Here is a 17,521-nt window from a genome sequence, read left to right on the forward strand (position 1 = left end):
GTGGTTTAAGGATGCAATCCATCATGGAAGAGAAGATATGTTGGCACAAGCATGAAGCAGCTGGTCACATTGAGTCCTAAATCAGGAAGCACAAAGAGGTGAATTCTGTTGCTCAGCTAGTGCTGGCTGCTCTGTTTCTCTCCCTCCCTCCCTGCCTCCCTCCTTCTTCTCCTCTTTCTCTCCCTCTTCTCCCTCCCCTTTTCACTCAATCTAGGACCTCAGTTCATGGAATGGTGCCACCTCCATCCAGGTGTCTTCTCTCCTTAATTAAACTTCTGTGGTAATGCCATTATAGATACTTCCAGAAGTGTAATTCTTACATGATTTTAAACCCTGTCAAGCTGACAATCAGGATTAATCATCACAAGAAATGTACTGGTTATTTGGTGTTGGAATTTCAGTAACTTCTAGAGACTTTTTTTTTTCTTTTTGCTTTAGGAGTTCAAACCCAGGGGGCCTTATACAAGCTTTACCATTGTGTTGCACTTCCCAAACTGGAACTTCTGATTCTGGACATGCTATAGTACTTTACACCAGTCTGACACTGAAAAAGTTATAGGTGTTGTTTTTAAAAATGATAAGCAGTGCTGGTTACCGTTTGGAAAGGTCATGAGGCATGAGCCACGACAAAACCCAGTATCAGAGCTTTATTAGGAGGAGGGGGGACAAAAGAACCAGACCTGGGGAAGAAGCACATGCAGAGAGCAGAGAGAGAGAGAGAGAGAGAGAGAGAGAGAGAGAGAGAGAGAGAGAGAGAGAGAGAGAGAGAGAGAGAGAGAGAGAGAGAGAGAGAGAGAGGAGGAGGAAAGAACAGAGAGGAGACAGGAGGAGTCTGTGTCCGGCTTTTTAAGGATTCCCGTGAACATGCGCAGGTAGGCTTACGAAGCTACCCCTCACATGTGCAGATTGCATGACCATGCCACGTGCAAATAATCACCAGTGTGCAATGATGACGTAAGACACAGACCCCTTGCTTAGCTCCTGAACTGCATATGTGCGGTCATGCACCTGGAGTGGGGGGCAGAATCCTAACATTTCGGACTTTTTGCTTATTATGAAAAAGCAGGTGAACAGGAATAGGTGCGTCGTTTCTCCCAGAAAAACTACTTCCAGCTGACTTGGTGGGTGTCAGTTGACTCTTGGGGGGTAGGGAAGGGGGCTTCTGAGGTAGCAAGCTGTCCTGGGGTCGTCTGCTGCTTTTGGGTGCTGTCCAGGTGGATCCAAGCTGGTTCCGGAGCTCACTGACTTGTCCAGGTGGATTTTCTAGAGCTTGGAAAAATTTTGAACATATTAAGAAGCTGGTGTTAGGGTTAGGGTTAGGGTTAGGGTTAGGGTTAGGGTTAGGGTACTAAAGTGTAGTGTTTAGTACTCTGCTTATATTGGTTAGTGTTAATGAGAGAGAGAGAGAGATTGAAACATGTTCTTAATTTTTACCTGAGATAGGCTTTATCAGAGACAGGTTATTTTAAGGCACCTGTTTCCCTTATTAGTTTAGCATCCAGGAGACACAGGTGATCAATTGCTGAGAGCATTTAACAGTAATAGATGGTTCTATTAAAGTCTGTTTTTTTTGCAGAGCCCACATCTTTTTGGTCTGGGGGTGTAAATACCTTTTAACTGTTACTGTTCCTTTACCACCTGGGTATATTTTTGATGGTCCTTGGATTCCAGAGCTATGGTGATCCTGTAACAATTAGCTGAGTAGTTAATTAGGAGAGGGAAACAGGAAGAGAAAAGCTTGTGGGGTAAGACCTCATTCTTCTGGAATTGGGGACAAGGCAGTGGATCCTGAGGTCCTCTGGAACATGAGAGAGATCAGGGCCCTATCTGTGTCACTGTGCACGAGGAGGAGAAGCACTGCTGACAGGTCTGGAGTGAGGCACATGGAGGGAGCAAATGAAATGAAAGCTCCTACTTTAGCTGGAAAATCTTTTCCCATTAAGTACTCCTGAAAGTACAATTAAGTCTGGTGAGGTGGGTAAGGCTGTCCCTCTACCCCGACAATAGGGAAATGAGGAGAGGTGGGACCCCAAAACTCCCTCAGGACTGAGTAAGTGGCTCCGGTGTCCAGAAGGAAGGAGATGGGTTGCCCAGATATTATTATTACTACCCTGGGTTCCCTGTATGAGATGGGAGTAGCGGGGCTGGGAACTGGGCAGCTTCAGTCATTGCTGAAGGCTAAGCCTAGGAGGTCAGCTGGAGGGTGGTCCTGATCTGATGTCCCCATGCTGCTAGGTACACTGGGGCAGTCAGCTGACCAGTGACCCTTCTGGCAGCATTTTGGGCAAGGCCCTATTGGTGCCCCTGTGGGGCAGTGGTGCAAACTCGAGCCCCATGGCCTTCTTTCCCACACTTAAAACAGGGCCAGTGGCTTTTGGGGAGCCAGTTGGATAGCCTGTGTCAGCATTTGGCAGTTTCTTTATTGGGCTTTTTCATCTCTCCCATGGTACACTTTAAATGCCACCACTAACACTCCTGCCTGTGGGGTCAGGAGCCTTGCTCTCCAGATGCTTAAGTTTTAGCCCTAATGTCAGGGAGCTCTGGGAGACAAGGGATGGATTTTATTCTGTGTCTTGAATTTTTTTTTTTTTTTGATAGTTTGGTGGCTTGAGGACAGCTTTAGGAAGACCTGCCAGGAGGCAGGCTGTAAACTGATCTCTGGCTAAAGAGCCATCCAGATTATTGTGATCCCCATGTGGGTCCTGATTGTAAACTTATCTGCATGCATCCTAGCCTGCTTCCAGACCTGTCCGTGCTTAGCAGCCCACCTGGTACCGGAGAACAGAGTGAAGAACAGAAAAGTAAGGTTCTTTGAAGTCAGAGATTCCTTAGGTTCAGGAATGCACATAGGCAGGAGAGAGAATCAGAAAAGGAGGGTTTAGAGCTTAGGTAAAAGCATGGGGATAAGGTAACTCTTTCCATTTGTCCCTTTGCTGGCAGAAGTTAGATAATTCCCGTGAAATATCAGGGTTCAAGCAGCTGTTACGTGGCCAAACTTCCTGGTATCTATCTGGGGATATTTAAGGCATTTTTAAGAGGAGTGGAACCACGAGGAGGAAGCCTCCATGTCCCATGACTGCAGCCGAGAGAAAAAAAAAACAAAAAATTAAAATAACAGCCGGGCGGTGGTGGCGCACGCCTTTAATCCCAACACTCGGAAGGCAGAGCCAGGCGGATCTCTGTGAGTTCGAGGCCAGCCTGGTCTACAAAGCGAGTTCCAGGACAGGCTCCAAAGTTACAGAGAAACCCTGTCTCGAAAAACCAAAAAATAAAATAAAATAACAAACAGGATCCCAGGCTTCTATCTCAAGGTTCCTTGAGGATATGTAGTCTGTGGACCAGCACTAACAGCACAAGTTACCTGAACCATCATGGAAGGGGCAAGGGCTGGGGGGGGGCATACATACTGGAGGACTCCCCGGGAGTCTAGACAGCATTCAATACTTCTTCAAGAGAAAATGTGTGTCGTGGTATGCAGCCGAGGACCCCCTGGGGGTCTGGGGCGAGGAATGTATCTCAGGCTACAGTTCGCGAAATGTCAAGGGATCAGAAAGAGGAAACTCACCAACCTGGTTATCAAGTGTGGTTTGCAGAGCGATCAGGCAGCTGGGCAAATGGAAAAAGCCGAGCGGGCAGTCGCAAGTCCAATAAACCTCCGTACAGGATCCTGGACGCAGAGCCCCGACGCAGGCGCTGGAAGAGCCTGTGTCGTCACAGCATCAATGTTGTTTTTTAAAAATGTTAAGGGGCACTGTTTACCATGCGGAAAGGTCATGAGGCATGAGCCATGACAAAACTCAGTATCAGAGCTTTATTAGGAGGTGGGGGGGGGGGGGGACGACAAAAGAACCAGGCCTGGGGAAGAAGCACGTGGAGAGAGAGACAGAGACAGAGACAGAGACAGAGACAGAGAAGAGATAGTGGGGGGAGGAGAGAACAGAGAAGAGAGAGGAGGAGTCTGTGTCCAGCTTTTTAAAGGATTCCCATGAACATGTGCAGGTGGGCTTATGGAGCTACGCCACGCATGAGCAGATTGTGTCACCATGCTGCACACATGTAATCACCTGCGCACACTGATGATGTAAGACTTAAGACCCCTTGCTTAGCTCCTGAACTGTGCATGTGGGGTCATGTAGCTGGAGTGGGGGCAGAATCCTAGCAATAGGATTGTTTCTCTTTCCTTTGGTGTGTGAGGGGGTGCTGACACAGGATTTTGATGTATAATGGGCTGATCTTGAACTCCAGCAGTTCTTCTGCCTCAACCTCCAAGGCATGAGCTACCTGTCTGGCAGGGCACTGGGGTTTTTGTTGCTGTTTTGTTTCGAAACAAGGTCTCATGAAGTTCAGGGTGCCCTCAAACTGGTTTTGTAGCGAAGAATGACCTTGAGCTCCTTCCAGAACCTCCACCTCCCAAGAGTTAGGATTTCAAGTGTGTGTCACCTCACCAAGCCTGGCCAGGATATTATCTTTTGAACTGAGGGCACTGGATAACAATATGAACAGGATTTAAAGTGGGTATTCCCTCAAAGGCAGAAGGAAAAGATAGAAACAGTATTTGCAGAGATACTGGTTGAGAATTTCCTCAAACCCATTAAAAACTTATCAAAATACAGATTACAACTACTAAGTAAAATAAATACAATGAGAACCACACTTAGTCACGTCATGGTTTACTGAAAATCAAAGACAAGAAACTATTTAAAGTAGCAAGAAGGAAAGAATCTAACTTTTCAAGAGAAATAATGGAAGGTTGTAGCTAGCATTTTCCTGCCTTGCCCATAGCCAGGACAAATCTCTGTCACCCACCAGTCCCACAGCTGCTCAGACCCAACCAAGTAAACACAGAGACTTCTATTGGTTACAAACTGTATGGCCGTGGCAGGCTTCTTGCTAACTGTTCTTACAACTTAAATTAATCCATTTCTATAAATCTATACCTTGCCACGTGGCTTGTGGCTTACCGGCATCTTCACACGCTGTTTGTCATGGCGGCAGCTGGCAGTGACTCCCTTTCCCTTCCTGTTCTCTTAATTCTCCTCTGTGTTAGTCCCGCCTATACTTCCTGCCTGGCCACTGGCCAATCAGTGTTTTATTTATTGACCAATCAGAACAATTTGACATACAGACCATCCCACAGCAGAAGGTAATATAAGTCTTTAAATATGGTGAAAAACTGCCAAAAGACCCAGTAAAATACCCTTTAAAAAATGAAGGCAAGATTACTGTGACTCACACTTATAATCTTGGCACTCCAAAGGCTGGAGCAGAAGGTTCAGGAGTTCAAGGTCAGCCTCCACTATCTAAGTAGTACAAAGCCAGATTAAGTTACTTGAGACCCCATCTCAAATAAAAACAAAAACAACAAAAAAAGTTAGTAAATTAAATACATTTTCACACAGTTGTTGGGGTTAACATATTGCCAGTCTTCCTATAAAATAAGAAAAAAATTAAAGATATTTAATTTAGCTGCTCAGTTTTAAATTTTTCTTTTCTTTTTTAAAGGATTTGTTCATTTTCATGTACGTTGGTATTTTGCCTACATGTATGTCTGTGCGAGGACTTCAGATCCCCTGGAACTGGAGTTACAGATGGTTGTGAGCTGTCATGTGGGTTCTGAATGGATCCTCTGAAAGAGCAGCCAGTGCTCTCAACCACTGAGCCATCTTTTCAGCCCTTCTTTTTCTTTTTTGGGACAGTCTGTGTAGCCCTGGCTGTCCTGAAACTATGTAGACCAAGCTCGTCTTAAATTCAAAGATTTACCTCTGCCTCCAAAGTGCTAGGATTAAAGCTCTACTCCAACACACCTGGCTCAAATGCTTTATTATTATTTATTTACTTATTTATTTAATTTGTGTGTGAGGGTGATGGGTGTGTATGCTTCTGTCATGGTACACATGTGAAGGTCAGAGGACAACCTTTGGGAATCAGTTCTTTCCTTCCACTGTGGGATCAAACAGTTTGATCTGGAGATCAAACTCAAGTCATCAGACAATATGACAAACACTTTTACCTTCTGAGTCATCTTGCCAGCTCAAGAAAAAAACTTCTTTTGAGACAGGGTCTTGCTATATAGCCCTGGTTGGTCTGGAACTCACCTTACAGACAAGACTGCAATTAAACTGCAGTGATCCTTCTGCCTCTGCCTCCCGAGTGTTGGGATGAGAGGTATGTGCCACACATGACTAAAATAAGCAACACTACAAGTCATTCTTCAAGCTAAAGAAAAATGATCCCATATATGCAAAGATGCTCAGGAAGGAAATGCAAAACTACAAGTATGGCCAGTATGGTATGGCCAGGTACGGTGGAATATGCCTTTAATCCCAGGATTTGGGAGGCAGAGACAGGTGGATCTCTGTGAGTTGGAGACCAGCCTGGTCTACATAGTGAGTTCCAGAACAACCAGGGCTACATAGTGAGACTCTGTCTCAAAAAAGCAAAAACCAATCCAAAACAGAATGAAAAAAAAAAAAGAAAACCAAAAACAGGAAGTAGCTGGGCATGGAAGCATGTACTGTAGTTCCTGGTATTCCATAGGTAGAAGCAAGAGGATTGCTTGAACCCAAGAGTATTTTCTTTTCTTTTCTTTTTCAGAGCTGAGGACCGAACCCAGGACCTTGTGCTTGCTAGGCAAGTGCTCTACCACTGAGCTAAATCCCCAACCCTGAACCCAAGAGTATTTATTTATTCACTTGTTATTTTTCTATCTGTGTGAGTATATGCCACCGGTATATAGGTAGCTAAGAAACCAGAAGAAGGTGTCAGATTCCTTGGAGTTATATGTGGTTGTAAGTAGCCTGATATGGATGCTGGGATCCAAAGTCAGGTTCTCTGGAAGTGTAGCAGGGTCTCTTAATTGCTGTGATCTCTCTCTAACCCTTAAACCCAAGAGTTTGAGGCTATCCTGGGCAAAACAGTGAGATCTTGTTTTAAAACCTTAAAAGATATCAATAGCCAACTAAACAAACAAAAACTAAACAATAATAACATACCCACTAGAATGGGCATAATCCAAAGGCATTATAATCACATGTGTGCTGCCACTTTGGAGCTAGTTTGAAAGAACTGCAAGATATTTCATGTATATCCTGTAAGTACTAAGATAGGTATGCACCAGTTTATAGGTATACACCAGTTTATGTGGTGCTGAGGAATGAACTCAAAGTCCTGAACGCTAGGTAAGCACTCTACCAATGGTGCTACATCCCTAGCCTTCACACTTGAGTAAATCTACATTGACAGAAAGATTAGTGACGACTCTGGTTGGAAGGGAAAACAGGGTACCTGGGAGTTACGATTAAAAGGTAGGGTGTTCAAACTAGGTCTGATGTTGCAGGACTGTAATCCCAGCTATTAGATCTACCACTGTAGGGCAATTAGCCACCACCTTCTGCAGTTTCTCTCTCATCTTGGGCCCAAGCCAATCAGAGCTACAGTTTTATATCCTATCTAGTGCCTTCTCTAAACTGCTAGATTCCTAGCACTTAACAGCCCCAGGGTAGGACAAGATAATAGGATCAGCTTCCTGCTGCCCAGGTCCAAGGCAACCTGAGTCAAAGTCTTACAGCCTATTTAGGGCCTTCTCCAAACTGCTAATGTTAGAAAACCTCTCCTTTAAAAGTCTACAAAAGGACCAGGCATGGTGGGAAAGGCCTTTTATCCTAGTACTGGGGAGGCAGAGGCAGAAGCAGGAGGATCTCTGTGAGTTCGAGCCCAGCTTGGCCTAGATAGCATGTTCCAGGCCAGCTTTTTATTAAACCAATTTGAGTGACAAATCTTCACAGTGTGTATAGAAGGATTATTCCACAGCAGACATGCTGTGGGATGGTCTGTATATCAAATTACTCTGATTGGTCAATAAATAGACCACTGATTGGCCAGTGGCCAGGCAGGAAGTGTAGGCAGGACTAACAGAGAGGAGAATTAAGGGAACAGGAAGGGAAAGGGAGTTACTGCCAGCCGCCGCCATGACAAACAGCATGTGAAGATGCCAGTAAGCCACGAGCCACGTGGCAAGGTATAGATTTATAGAAATGGATTAATTTAAGCTGTAAGAACAGTTAGCAAGAAGCCTGCCATGGCCATACAGTTTGTAAGCAATATAAGTCTCTGTGTTTACTTGGTTGGGTCTGAGCGGCTGTGGGACTGGCAGGTGACAGAGATTTGTCCTGTGGGCCAGGCTACAAAACTCTAGCTACAAATGGCGTCCAACGTATTGGCAAGAGTTTCCACCTAAAACCTGACAAAAAAGATTCTAAAACGGAGCTAAAAACAGTTCCTAGTTGTTTCTCTCAAGTTAGTGGCAGCCTGCATGTTTGAGCTACTATGGCGGGTTCCTGGTGTGCGTGCTCGACCTGCAATATGGTGGGAATGAGGCCTCTACAAGTGGCACATTAAGCTGTGTGGTGGATTTAGCCTTTGCTAGTACAAAACAAAAAAAAAAGAGGTTTCTGGGCTACATGCTGCTTTGATAGAAGCATAGACCCACTATTTCTGAGAGTTGATGGCTCCCAGAGCTGTTGGAAAACATACCACCGCCATGTTGGGAAGCTGAAGTGGGCGGAGCCAGCAGCCACAGTGCCGTTTCAGTCTTAAAATGCTGCAGTTTAAAGCAATAGGCTCAAGGTAATATAAAAAATAAGCCACGTAAAGATGGCTACCACACAGAGAATCTGGATTATGTTGTCTTTGATATTTGTAACTGAAGAAAAACATTTGATTATAAAAGCTGTTGAGTTATGCCAAAATGTATATTTTAAAGGTACCTTGACTTCAAAATTTGGATGTAAGGATACGTTGCTTTGCAAAGGAAGCTCTGCTTTTGTTTCCACAGAAAGCAAGAGGCTATGGATTTGTTCCAGATTAAGATACATCAAGTTTGACCAGCCAAGACCCCGAAGGTCTCCGATGACACCATGGCCCAGATGATCCAACATCCAGAATGGTTTGAAGGCAACTGGCTCAGACAATACAGCCTCATGGACTACTCCATAATCCTAAAATTTTCTTTGTGTCCCCATAAGATACAGTGCCCCCCTCCAGCAGGAAGTAGTAAGAGAAGCTACGCCCAAATTCCCAAATATACCAAGCTGGAAATGGATTAATTTAAGCTGTAAGAACAGTTAGCAAGAAGCCTGTCATGGCCATACAGTTTGTAAGCAATATAAGTCTCTGTGTTTATTTGGTTGGGTCTGAGCGGCTGTGGGACTGGCAGGTGAGAGAGATTTGTCCTGACTGTGGGCCAGGCAGGAAAACTCTAGCTATACAGACAGGCTTGGTGACAAATGCCTTTAAAGATTCAGAGTACTGTTTGCAGTGTCCTTAAAATTGCTGAGAATGGGTGTCATTCTCATGAAGTGGTTATTATAAAGCAGCTTCAATATTTCTAATATGATCATCTGGTTATTTTCTTAACTTTATTTTCTGCCAGGAAATAAAGTAATTTGAGACCGTGAAGGACAAGGAGAAGGAGGAGAAGGAGAGGCAGGTCTTAGATGAAAGAATAGGTGTGCAAGGAGTCATGGATGTCAGGTTTCAAACCTGGGCCAAAGATTGAGGTGACTATTTAATGCATCAAAGCTGATGTTGGCTGCCAGGTTCTCCCTGCATCCCTCAGACCCTACCAGTTACAGGACTCTCCTGGCTGGCATACCCTGCTCCCTACCCTGAATTCTCTAGTCCAGGAGCTGTACTGGGCTGCCCTTCCCCTAGCTGCCCTTCCCTATATAATCCAGACATTTTGGTTATCTGGTCATTCTTTCTTGTCTAGTAATTTTTTGGGTCTCCCGGCTGTTGTACCTGTTTTCCCTCCTTCCTCTTCTCACATGGCCCAGCTCAGTCTGGCCATGTCCACTCAGTACTCTCCCAGATGTCCCTACCCCTGGTTATGCTCTCCCACAAATTTATAATAAGCTTTCTCCTCCAACATACGTAGGAGCATTCATGTCCCTTTCTTTTCTTTTTTTTCATTCAATGGAAAGTCCTAGAAAGAATATATATGAGGGGAAATGTAAGTGAAAGCAGACTTCAAAATACAACTATCTTTGGGATTTAAAATAAATTTGAGTACCAGAGTGTGTTTTTGTGGAAGGTTCTCGCTATTCAGACACTTAAAGAACTCAGGGTATAATAAACCAGGTTTCGCTGGGTGGTGGTGGCGCACGCCTTTAATCCCAGCACTTGGGAGGCAGAGGCAGGCGGATCTCTGTGAGTTCGAGGCCAGCCTGGTCTCCAAAGTGAGTTCCAGGAAAGGCGCAAAGCTACACAGAGAAACCCTGTCTCGAAAAAACCAAAAAAAAAAAAAAATTAAATAAAAAATAAATAAATAAATAAATCAGGTTTCTCAGCTAGCTTCCGCTATGAGTTTGACACGAGTTATCTGAGGGAGTTTCAATTGGGGCATTGCCTTGATTGGATTGGCCTGTGGGGGCATTTTCTTGATTGTTGATTGATTCCACCACTAGGCAGGTAGTCATGAGTTGTATAAGCAAACAAGCTGAAGCCCAGCAATGGTGGTGTATATCTTTAGTTCCATCACTCAGGAGGCAGAGGCAGGCAGATCTCTGAGTTTGAGGCCAGCCTGGTCTACAGAGTAGGTTCCAGGACAGCCAGGACTACACAGAGAAACCCTGTGTCCAAAAAAAATGAAGTTAAACAGGGTCAAACATAGTTAATATGGTTGGGCCTGTTAGTGAAGGCCTACAATCCCAGCACTCAGAAGGCAGGGGAATCAGAGTGGGGAGGCCAACCTGGGCTATATGTGAGACCCTTTCTGAATCTCATGGGCGGTGGGCAAGTGTTCCATCAGTGAGCTAACTCTTCGCCCATGAATGATCTTCATTCCCTTCCTTTTAAGCATATATAAATATATATATATGATATATATATATATGTATCTATGTATTTTTAAAATTACGTTTATTTGGTGTGTGTGTGTGTGTGTGTGTGTGTGTGTGTGTGTGTGTATGAGCGTGTATATTAGTGTTCCACAGCATACTTGTGAAGGTCAGAGGACAAGTTGTAGGGTTTGCTTTTTTCCTTTACCATATGCATCCCAGGGACCAAACTTAGGTTGTTAGCCTTGGTGGCAAGGAGCTTACCTGCTGAGCCATCTCAATAGCTCTGTTTTTTTGTCTTTTTTGTTACTATTTTATTTCATTGTTCTTGGTTGTCCTGGAACTCCAACTCAAAGAGATCCTCCTGCCACTGCCTCCTAAGTGCAGGGATTAAAGCAATGCACCACCACGCCTGGCTATTATGTTTTTTGAGTCAAGGGTTATCTATGCAGTTTAGGCTGACCTCGAACTCCTGATATATCCGAACACAGTCCAGGGATGGACTGTGAGTAGAATTCTGAGTGCTTGTGACAATACTCCAAGAAAACAAGAGTCTTGTGACCTCAGTTTCTTCAAAGCATGGAATTGTTCTTAGAATGTGGTTTCGTGCTCCTCCCAGGTGTAGCACTGAAGAGTTTACTTCAGATCACTCATTCTTTTTGGGGGGTGTTTTTTGAGACAGGGTTTCTCTGTGTGGCTTTGGAGCCTGTAGCTGGAGTTTTCTCCAGTCCTGCCAGGGCAATCAGGTACATTTTGGACTTACCAAAATAGGATAGATAATGGAATATTTTCTCTGAGTTTGTCAAAAGCAAATGGACTAGACATTGTTGAGGTATTTATTGCTTGTATATATTGTATATAGTTATTGTACTTATTGTATATAGTTTCTCTTATATTAGTTATAACTTTTTTCTTTTTATTAGAATAAAAAGGGGAAATGTGGTGATATTTTATTTGTGCTGAAATGTGGTATTTTATTTGTATGTTAATAAATAAAGTTTGCCTGGAGATCGGGGGGAAAGTGAGCCATAAACAGAAGTCAGGTGGTGGTAGCACGTGCCCTTAATATGATCACACAGCAAGGAGATTCTCTGTGTGTTCAAGGACACAGCAAGCATGGTGACCTGAGCCTTTAATCCCAGTATCAACCATAGACACCTGGAGGTCTGTATAGACAGGCAGTCACGAGGAAGTCATGTGGCTGGGCTTAGAGCCAATGAGAAGGCAGAACAGGAAGGCAATAAAAAGACAGGTCAGACACAAAGAAACTCTCTCTGTGGAAGCTACTGCTGGTGGTAAGCTAAGGCTAGTTGTGGCTATTCACTCTGATCTCTTTGGCTATTACCTCTGTATTTGGCTCTGTGTTTCGTATTTAATAAGACTGTTTAGAAATTCGTCTACAGGAGCCTTTCCTGGAACTCACAGAGATCTGCCTGCCTCTGCCTCCTGAGTGCTGGGATTAAAGGCGTGCGCCACCACCGCCCAGTGCAGATTACTCATTATTGCTTGCTGATGTTATTCAATTAAATGTTTATAAACTATCCTTTACATGCCTCTATGGAGAAACACGTTTTGCCATGTGTGCTTGTGATTGTATACAATTTGAATTCTTGAGAACTTTACTCCAAGTGACCTTTCTTAATTCTGAGTATAAATTGTTGGAGGCTCTGAATAAAGTTGGCTATTGCATAAGACTTTAGTCCACCCCATTTATCTGTTTATCTGCTCCATTCTCCTAGGTCCCACTGCCTCTAGAGTGGTAACACTGATCCCCCTGCATCCAACTCTAATGCTTGGCTTAAATATTTTTTAATTTGATTTTAAGTGTATGGGTGTTTTGCCTACATGTTTGTCCATGTATCCTCATGCAGGCCTGGTGCCTTCAGAGGCCAGAAGAAGGCATTTGATCCCCTGGGACTGGAGTTAAAGATGTTGTGATCCCTTAGAATTGAACCCTTGTTCACTGGAAGAATAACCACTGAGCCATCTCTCTGGCTGTTTTTTCTTTGTTTTTTTTTTTTTTTTTTAGAGACAAGTCTCACACTTGTAGCCTAGCCTCACCTTGAACTGATGGCAATCATTCTTCCTCAACCTCTCAAGTGTTGAGATTGCAGGTGTGAGCCACCATGCTTGGCCATAAATGGTTTTAAATATAAGACACAAATACATTAAAATATGGAAAAAGTTATACCATGAAAAAAACCTATGTCTAAGAAAGCTAGAGTGGCTATATTCATGCCAGATAAAGCCAACTTCTGAAGGGACATTACTAGTGACAGAAGGGTACTTCATAAGAATAAAAAGGTAAATTAAGAATAAATGTATTCAATGACAGCTTCAAAATACCTACAACAAAATCTGACAGAGCTGAAGAAAGAAACATGAATCCATTATTACAGTTGAACATTGCAATAACTTTCTGAGTCGGCAAGACAAGAATGGGGAGATGGGAAATCATTGAGGGTATTGAGACTTGTATTGCACTAACAAGTACTTTGACCTCCTTGACACAGAACTCTGTACTTAACTACAGAATATGGAACACACAGGGCACATTGCAAAGCTAACCATATGCTAGACCTTAAAACAAGTCTCAATAAATTCAGAAGAAATTAATAAACTGTCACTACAATGGAATCACATGAAAAACCAATAGCAAAAAGATAATCTGTAAAATGTTATAGTTGGCCTTCTGTATTCATAGTTCCATATCTATGGATCCAATCAACCAACCAATATTTCTTTTGAAGCTTGAGGATAATTTTATAATATAATTGTGTTAGAGTTTAAAAAAATTCAGGGCAGGCAAGCAATAAATCTTATCAGCTGCACAGAGGAGAAGAGAGAAGAGAAGGAAAATTAGCTATTTCAGTTGAGTTAAGCTGACATGGAGGTCAACCATATGGTGGACAGATAGCCACTCAGCCAGAAGGGGAGCCTTAGAGAAAAACTAAGGGAGCACAAAGTACCAGAAAAAAGCTTATGTAGGCTCTGGCCAGCGTTCAAAAGAAAGAGACAGAAAAGGAGAACTTATGTCTTGGACTCAGAAAGGTGGGCAAGCCCAACAGACTTACAGCCTGTAGCGTCTGTGCTTAGAAAATATTTTTCTGGGGCTGGAGAGATGGCTCAGAGGTTAAGAGCACTGTCTGCGCTTCCAGAGGGCCAGGGTTCAATTCCCAGCACCCACATGGCAGCACATGACTGTCTGTAACTCCAGATCAGGGGACCTGACACCCTCACACAATGCACATGAAATAAATTTAAATAAATTATTAAAAAATATTTTTCTAATTCCATATATACTAGATACAAATTTCCCTCCTTGCTATTATTCTCTAAATAACACAATGTAAATAGTATTTTATAGCATTTACATTGTACTAGTAACATAAGCAATTTAAAGATGGTTTCAGTTGTAAAGGAGCACTGCTAAGTTACCCATGGAACAGAAAATAACTTTCACCAGTGCTCATGCAGGCAATCCTCAGTAAGCCCAGTGGGGCATAAAAAGCCAACAAAACAAAACAAAAAGCAAGACAAGAAAGTAGCATGCTGGGGATGCTATGAATGTGTTGCTCTGATTGATTGATAAATAAAATGCTGATTGGCCAATAGCCAGGCAGGAAGTATAGGCAGGACAAGCAGAAAAGAGAATTCTGGGAACAGGAAGGCTGAGTCAGGAGTCACCAGCCAGACACAGAGGAAGCAAGACATAAAAGTACTGGTCACAAGCCACATGGCAACTTATAGATTAATAGAAATGGGTTAATTTAAGATGTAAGAGCTAGTCAATAGTTAGCTTGAGCTAATGGCTGAGCAATTTTAATTAATATAAGCTTCTGAGTGATTATTTTATAAGTGGGCTGCGGAACTGCGGGGGGCCCAGTGGGACTGGAGAAAATTCCAGCTACAGTAGCAGGGCAGGATTCTACTCTGGGTTCCCTCCCCTGTCAAGACTACTTTCACTTTGGCTTTGTAAACCTTTCCTGCTTTTTTTAAAAGAAGGAAGTCACAGAAGAACTTCATGGGAAGAAGGAGTTCAGCAGCAGTGGGAGGCAGAATAGAGGGAAATGTGGGTGAAATGACAAAATTACATTATAAACATGTATGAAACTGCCAAGGAATAAAACAACAAAAAGAAAAATGCAGATTGTTAATTAAAACAATAAAGTCAGCCAGGCAGTGGTGGCACATGCCTTTAATCGCACTACTTGGGATGCAGAGGTAGGCAGATTTGAGTTTGAGGCCAGCCTGGTCTACAGAAAGAGTTTCAGGACAGCCAGGGCTACACAGAGAAACCTTGTCTTGAAAAACCAACCAACCAACCAACCAACCAACCAATCAACCAAACAAAATAATAATAAAGTCTGTGGAATAATTCTTTTGTACACTGTGCATATGTATTGATCTCATTGGTTTAATACTAACTGTCCAATAGCTAGGCAGGAAGAGGTTAGGGAGAGAGCCAAACTGGGAGAACGCTGGAAGAAAGGCGGCGTCACCAGCCAGGCTCAGAGGAAGCAGATGAACATGCTGTACTGAAAAAAGGTACTGCCATGTGATAGAGTAACCCATAAGAAATATGGGTTAATTTAAGTTGAAATAACTAGTTAGTAACAAGCCTAAGCTATTGACCAAATAATTAATAATAAGTCTCTGTGTGGTTATTTGGGGAGGCAGCTGGTAGGACAGAGCTGACTGGAGGGTCAGAGAAAGTCTGCCTATAAAAGTCAATTCCTCATGGTAAAAAATATTGTAAAGGATGATGTGCATACATTATATGCTGATTTGTGCCATTTTATACATGGGCATTTTTTTTTTTTTGAGACAGGGTATCATGTACTCCAGATTGGCTCCAAATTCAACTACATAGCTGAGGAAAACCTTAAATTTCTGATCTTCTTGCTTCTATGCTTCAAGTACTGGGATTATAGGTGTATACCACCCGGCCCCATTTACACAGTGCTGGGGATGGAACCCAGGACTTTGAATGCTGGGGAAACACTCTACCAACTGAGCTCCATCTTTGTATAAGGGACTTCAGCATCCATGATTTTCCTATCCATAGAGGGTCCTGGAACCAATTTCCTGTGGATAACAAACAAGGACTGTACTTGTGAATTAAACAAAATGCTTCTAAGTAAGTTATTGGTTAAAGGAGAAATTAGAAAATATTTCAGCCGGGTGGTGGTGGCGCACGCCTTTAATCCCAGCACTTGGGAGGCAGAGGCAGGCAGATCTCTGTGAGTTCAAGGCCAGCCTGGTCTACAGATCGAGATCCAGGACAGGCACCAAAACTACACGGAGAAACCTTGTCTGGAAAAACCAAAAAAAAAAAAAAAAAAAAAAAAAAAAAAAAAAAAAAAAAGAAAAAAGAAAAAAGAAAGTATTTCAAAGTGAAAAACAAAACAGAACACATTTAAATGTGTAGAAGATAGCTGAAGCTATGCTGAAAGTAAAAGGTCTAGCTTTAAATGCTTACATGAGAACAGAAGCTGCTGTGGGAGTACACAGATACAGACTCAGCTAATTGGGAGACTGAGATGGAAGGGTTGTTTGAGTTTGAGATCAGCTTAGGTAATATAACAAGATTTTGTCTCAAAAACAAAAACAAAACAAAATAGTTTTAAGGCCGGGTATGGTCTATGCCTTTAATCTTAGCACTCTGGAGGTAGAGGCAAGTAGATCTGTTTCAGGTCAGCCTAGTTTACATAGCAAGTTCCAGGCCAGCCAGGACTACATAGAGAGATGCTGTCTCAAACAAACAAACAAGCAAACAAACAAAAGAGTTTTAAGGGGCTAGTAAGATGGCCTGGAGCAGCAGCAGTTCTCAACTGGTGGGTTGCAACCCCTTTGGGGGATTGAACGATCCCTTCACAGGGGTCAAATATCCGATATTTATATTATGATTCATAACAGTAGCAAAATTACAATTCTGAAATAGCAATGAAAACAATTTTTGGCTGGGGGTCATCACAACATGAAGAACTGTATTAAAGGGTCGCAGCATTAGGAAGGTTGAGAACCACTGGCCTAGAGGGTAAAGATGCTTGGCACCAAAGCCTGATGACCCAAGTTTAATCCTCAGAACTGACATTAGGGAAGGAGAGAACTGACTCCCACAAGCAGTCCTCTGATTTCAGCACATGTGCTGTGACACATACAGAGACACATACCACCACCACCACCACCACCACCACCACCACCACCACCACCACCACCACCACCACCAACACAACCAAACAACCCAAGCAGTAGGCTGGAGAGAAGGCTCAGTGGTTAAGAGTGTATACTACTTTTGTAGAGGAGCTGAGTTTAATTCCTAGCACCCATATCAGGTGGCTCAGAACTGCCTCTAACTCCAGGAGGATCCAATGCCTCTGGCCTCCAAGGGCACCTGCATTTACATGCACATACTAACATATAGACACTCACAAGTATACATAATTAAAAATGTAAAAATAGGGCTGGAGAGATGGCTTTGCAGTTAAAAGTATTTGTTTCAAGTTTTTTTGACTGGTTCCCAGAATCTACATGATGACTTACAACTCTCTGTAACTCCAGTTCTAGGGGTTCCAATGCCACATTTTGGTCTCTGCTGGCCCTACGCAAAAACATGGTGCACATACATGCATTCAGGTACTCATATACATAAAATAAGGATAATTTATGAAAAATAATAGTAA

The 17,521-nt window shown here is 43.1% G+C and overlaps 1 long non-coding RNA gene across 1 annotated transcript; it reads right to left on the reverse strand.

Moving 5' to 3' along the window:
• Positions 1–632: 632 nt before the first annotated feature.
• Positions 633–16,113, reverse strand: LOC128112878 (uncharacterized). Its single transcript, XR_008219217.1, has 2 exons — positions 1,611–16,113; positions 633–1,269 (listed from the first exon to the last, which is right to left on the reverse strand). It is a non-coding gene; the product is annotated as an uncharacterized LOC128112878 (long non-coding RNA).
• Positions 16,114–17,521: the final 1,408 nt, after the last annotated feature.

This window comes from Peromyscus californicus, unplaced genomic scaffold (genome assembly GCF_007827085.1).
Source record: "Peromyscus californicus insignis strain IS unplaced genomic scaffold, ASM782708v3 Scaffold_10__1_contigs__length_136768540, whole genome shotgun sequence".
In the NCBI taxonomy this organism is placed as follows: Eukaryota; Metazoa; Chordata; class Mammalia; order Rodentia; family Cricetidae; genus Peromyscus; species Peromyscus californicus.